At 37.4% G+C, this 6,000-nt stretch overlaps 1 protein-coding gene across 1 annotated transcript in view; it reads right to left on the minus strand.

The window, feature by feature from the left end:
* The window catches only part of CELF1 (CUGBP Elav-like family member 1), a 47,372-nt gene extending 43,481 nt beyond the window's left edge, over nt 1-3,891 (minus strand). Inside the window, exon 1 of the mRNA XM_039704770.1 lies at nt 3,803-3,891. The gene's annotated coding sequence lies outside the window, so the exon portion shown is untranslated. The remainder of the gene's footprint in view (nt 1-3,802) is intronic.
* Between the last annotated feature and the right edge of the window lie 2,109 nt (nt 3,892-6,000).

Here is a 6,000-nt window from a genome sequence, read left to right on the forward strand (position 1 = left end):
ATACAGTTACTTGATCTTGTGAATGGTTAAGAATATCTATAAAAACAACTTTTTTATGTTAAAAAGAAAATCTCCACTTTGCACATGTAACTGCAACACTCTAGCAAATTAATTTAAAAACTTCAAAGAAACCAAAAGTGCAGCTAACTTACCCAGAGGAACCCATAACTCTTGGATACCTTTGGAAAAATATACACTTCACTGAATCAAAGGCAAAATCCAAGACAATAAAAACTTCAAAAAACAAGCAGCAAATCTGACAACCACCTGTAGAAAGCCTGGGAGAGTGCTATTAAATCACAAATTATTTTAGTATGGTTTATTTAATTGCAAGCAGAACATAAATACACTGAATAATTTATCCAAGTTTATACCTCAGAAAAACCTGGCCCAAAGGCCAAAGAATCTGACAACTGTGTTTGTTCTCAGGAAAAACTGGATTAAATTTTTTTGCTCATATGCTAAGTTATATTCCTTAGATAATCAGCTTTCAGATAAAATGAAATATACAGTTACTTGATCTTGTGAATGGTTAAGAATATCTATAAAAACAACTTTTTTATGTTAAAAAGAAAATCTCCACTTTGCACATGTAACTGCAACACTCTAGCAAATTAATTTAAAAACTTCAAAGAAACCAAAAGTGCAGCTAACTTACCCAGAGGAACCCATAACTCTTGGATACCTTTGGAAAAATATACACTTCACTGAATCAAAGGCAAAATCCAAGACAATAAAAACTTCAAAAAACAAGCAGCAAATCTGACAACCACCTGTAGAAAGCCTGGGAGAGTGCTATTAAATCACAAATTATTTTAGTATGGTTTATTTAATTGCAAGCAGAACATAAATACACTGAATAATTTATCCAAGTTTATACACCAGAAAAACCTGGCCCAAAGGCCAAAGAATCTGACAACTGTGTTTGTTCTCAGGAAAAACTGGATCTTGGATCCCTCAGACTAAGGTATATACACACACATACATACAGCTGGGTGCTGCTAGCCATGTGTGCAGCGTGGTCACTTCTGTAATTAACTGATGGGGCAGTAAACTCTTGTACCAAAGTAGGTTTCCCCCAGCCAGCATTTGATGCTGAGAGCCAACTGCTTTCATAGGTGCCTGAGCGTGCTTAGTGCCGTCAGCAAAACAATTAATGGGGTAAATTCAGATCTCTCACCACAGCTTTTATAAAAATTTTCCTGAAGTTGTCCCCTGACTAAGGTGCTGCAGCTGAGTAAAAAGTTGAAAGTTGTCACTTTCAACTACTGCACAAAGCTGGGAGGAACTACTGACACTACCTGAGTACTCCATGTAGAAAAACAAAGCTTTCATGCTTAGATTTAACGGCCCTGCCAGATCTAAAGGTGACAAAATATACTCTTGCTGATGAATAGCTGCAACTTTTGATATGCAATAAAATATAAATAGAACTACAGCCAGTAATGAAAACAAGTGGCTCTATCCACTAAGTACTAGACAATGGATATGAGCCCAATAAATCTAGTAATATTGTTTTTCTACTAAGTGGTAAAACTTTTGTCTCACCAGCACCTGGGACCATCTAAGAGAATACCAGATCATTTAATGGATTCTGATCAATGAAATTACTGTCATAGTCAGCACTGTGTCTAGACCAGTTAGTTCTGATTTCTCATTATGCTTTCCAGGAACTAATGTTCATGGGATTGTCAAGGTTACCACTGACAATTAAAGAGGCCAACAGATCAAACAGACCACATAGGTCAGCCTCAGATACATCCTGGCGTCAACAGTCTCTCACATAAATCAGTGCTCAGTCTGGCCTCACTGCAGATTTACATACTTTTAGGAACCCATGTGACCAATAATGAAAATTTGAGAATACAGAAAGAACTATTTCTTTGGAAGAAGTACAGGAGGGAGATAAGGATGCATCAAAGAGCGATGGAGCAAGTGCACTACACGGATTACAAACTGAGAGTCCTACAGAAACCAGAGGAAGTTTCAATCACTGAAGTTGCAATCACAGCCCAAGCCACAACCCACAAAAATGTCACTTTGTAGCAGCCCTTACCAATGAGGCAACACACAACAAAGACACCAAGGGGAAACTCCTAAGGTACAAAAACCTCACCAGCGAAGGAACTTTTTTATCTGAGAAGTGCCCTTCTACTGCAATCTTTACACCACCCAAACCTCTCAGCACCAGAAGCTACTTGTTCAATGGGAGGCCACAGATCAGTCTCTGCGCCTGCTCAGTTTATTTTGGCAGACAGAGCTGTCAAATACTGTTTTTCTCAGCGCTGCCAGCACAAACACTTAAGGGTAAGAGGGTAGCAGACAAACTATACAGTTAGAAGTTGAATTACTCATAACAGCATGTTCTACTATAAGAAAGTAAGTTTTTTCAACTTCAGATGTAACAGGAAGAACAGAATGAAGAATAGAAGAGGTGCACATTTTGGGACCACTGCAGATAAAGATGAAAAGACAGGAAAACTTTTAAAATGCTATGTTTCAAGTTACTCTAACCAGGACATCATAAGATACTCAAGATTTGGGATTTGATCATATTTGCAATGTCTGTTCCATGTCTAGTCAGCATTTACAACTCAAACAGCTCCAAGATTGGTCATTAAATCTTACAACCCAAAATGAAAGCATCAAACACACACTTTAACAATACAAACCAATCCTATGATCTACTGTTGAAAACATGGGATTGGGGCTTAGAAGACACAACTTGTATTATTAACTATGTGGCGGAATAGCAACTTTTTGGTCCTAAGAGTTTCCATTTGTACGATATGGACAAACATGTACAAAGAAATAATAATCTTATTTCTTTGTGAAAAGGTATTTTGAAAACTAGAGACAGAATGTATTTAATCAGAGTCAGGGGTATGATCACATTGTTACAGTTGCATCTCAGCTGAAAACCTTCTGAACAACTTCACAAAAAAAAAATTCAAAAAACATCTGTCTGTTAATAAAATCCAAAGAATCTCACCAACAAAAGACTTTAGTTTGTTATCTCTCTCCAGATTATGGTGTTAAGGGACTCTCATAATATACCAGGAGTTGCAAACAGAGAAGGTACAAACTAAAGCAACATTTCACTTACTTTTTGAATGAAGGTCAGAAAGCTTGCATTCATGTTTTGCTTTATGGAGACTCTACATGCCACAGGAAGACCTATCACATACAGCAGAGTTTGGTCTTCTTTTGGGTAAAGATTGAGTTTTAGTGAACACAAACAATATTTTCAGCTTAACCACTAAATCTACCCCTAGAAGCAACTGAACTTTAGCTGAACTTTAACAACCTCATCCATCTCAGCCACAAGATTCAAACACTAATACTTTGAACTTACCTATCTTTAAAGGCAAGATAAAAAAATAATCTCAATGGGGAAACCACCCCTGTGCAATGTTTAGACAGACACAACTTGCATAGCTCTGCGTTAAAAATTCAAGATACTAACACACCTTTTTTCTGATTGTACAAAAGGGAATAGATTCAAAAGCAAATAGAGAATAAAGATGTACTGCAGGTCTCCCACCAAGATCCCCACATGCAATCACTAATCTGTATTACCACACCTAAAATGCCAAAGGAGGACACAGTGTACATGGCTGTTTCCAGCATCTACTGCTAGCTTCAGGAGGAAAATAATTTTGAGGTGTCCCAGTTTTGAAAGATCAGAACTGAACTGTATACAAAATTCTGAGTAGATCTGAATTTCTGTATTTGAAAAATATTAAAGAATAAATATTTATATTTTATTTCAAAGAAGCACAACTAAGAAAGACTGATTTACCTGAAGCTTGTATGTGTCTTGCTTGGCTTATATTAGACAAATAATTGCCATGAACTCTACCGTGCAGAATCTGCCATTGCCACGCCTGCAAACCAAAGAGTAAAAATATGCTCAATCATTTTTATCTTTATTTTGTAACAGGCACATGGTAAATCCTTTGCAGAAGTAAATGGATACAAATTACACTCATTTACATCTGCAAAGAATTGGAGTTACTGCTCTATTATAACCAATGAACCCTGATTCAAATCACTTTTAACAGCAAATAATTTTTATTAACACTTGAAGAAATTTAATACTGGGTGTATAGAGCTGAAGCTCTAAAAAATATTTCATACTATTTATTTTTCTCCATCAGAGTCAAATGCTGGCATTGCTGTGGGAACATCAACTTAGGAATGTTCCACTTTTGCTCTAAAACACAAATTTAATAAAATGTAGCCATTTCACTGCAAAGCAGTTCTTACTAAGCTTCTAGTCCAGATCTCTGAAGGTTTCTCATTTGTCATCATTTGTAACATCATTTGTATATATTTAATTTCTTTTTGCAACATTTACTCCCCTCTTCAGTATCTTTATCTAGTATCTGAAACATACAAGTGTAAATAATACAGAAAAACTTATTTTTAAAAGTGCTTTCATTTACGATCTGCACGATCTTACACGTGAATACACTAACACATGCCATGAAGCACAAAAAAGTGCTTTCATTTACGATCTGCTGAGAACACGTGAATACACTAACACATGCCATGAAGCACCATTTTTGCGTGACTACCAATCACAGATGTAATGCCACACCTCAGATGAATTTTCCTCTGTCCGAAGAAGTTTTCCTTCCTCATTACAAACATGTGAATACAACTAATAGAATGCCTTTCCTGCTGATATCAGCAGCTTTTTACTCCACAAACTATCCTCCTGGTCCATCTGTGACCCTGACACACCCTCTCCAGGCCGCTCATCTCCAGTGCTTGATGCTCACTGACTCTTGTGTCAGCACAGCAAACTCTGCTTGCTCCTCTCTCTTCCCGAAGCTTCAGAAACTCTCCCTGCTGTACAAGGCTGAATCCATAACTTGATCTTAGATTTTAGCTGGATGGGTGAAGAAGGCTCAAGAGTGTCAATGTACTTTGCCAAGAGCTAGAGGTTCAGTCCTTGCTTGAAGTCTTATTCATGTATTTTCAGATGTTCTTCACTTACACACTCATCCATCAATTCATTTCCATCACTTTTACTGGAAGGCACAGTATGACACCTGCTAGCAGTTTTCCAGTACTAGCAGGATGAGACTCCATAAACTTTATGGCAAAAACAACTGCTCTAATACAGCTTTGGCTGCATAAGCATGCAGAATGGATATAAAATAAATATCTTTCTGAATTCTCCATACCTTGTGCCTAGATTCTGGAGGCACCTTATACTTCCAAAACCTCACATGCAGCACTCTATGTGGCACATAATTTTCTCTCTGCCCTCACATCAGAAAAGCTCATCAATTTCTTCCCAAATGAACAGCAGGCTCTCTGTAGAGCAGCATCAAACACTGTGTACCAAATACTGCAGTCATTAAGAAGTATGTTAAAACAACATTTAGGACTTCCCTGTCTAGAACCAAATTATAAGTGCCCCAGCAGGCAACACAGGCAAACAATTCTCACTTAGTATTTTCAGGTTTTACAACTGAGAAGACTAGATACGAGCTCTTCATAACATTCAATAGAAACGGGGAAGAAATACAGAGGAATAGATTGAGATACTCCTGCTATAGATCCAGTTTAAGCTGGTGCTGTTGCCAAAAGAGCAGTTTTGGCACAACTCTTTCCTCACCAGCTGTCCATCCCACCTCTGTGTAACAAGCCTGAGAGAGGAAATAGTCAAGGTGTGATCTTGTCCACTACCAACAACAGGAAATTAAGTTTTAACCCAGACATGCTCCTAGATTCAATTCACTACACAACCACACAGATGTTCTTGGTAGCACCAAGGAAAGGAAAAATGCATGAGAAATGGCACAAACCTCTTTCAGAGCAATACTGGCAGATGCTCATTTAAATTACTCATGGAACTAGATCATCAGATTTAGGTACTGAATTTCACACAATTAAATTTCTACTGATTGATGCTTTTTAAAGGCCTCAAGTGATAAACAAGGTGTCCACTGCTTCTGTTAAGAAAACACTATGTTTGTAAGAACT

Source organism: Passer montanus, unplaced genomic scaffold, assembly GCF_014805655.1.
Source record: "Passer montanus isolate IOZ18808 unplaced genomic scaffold, ASM1480565v1 scaffold18, whole genome shotgun sequence".
NCBI classification, from domain to species: Eukaryota; Metazoa; Chordata; class Aves; order Passeriformes; family Passeridae; genus Passer; species Passer montanus.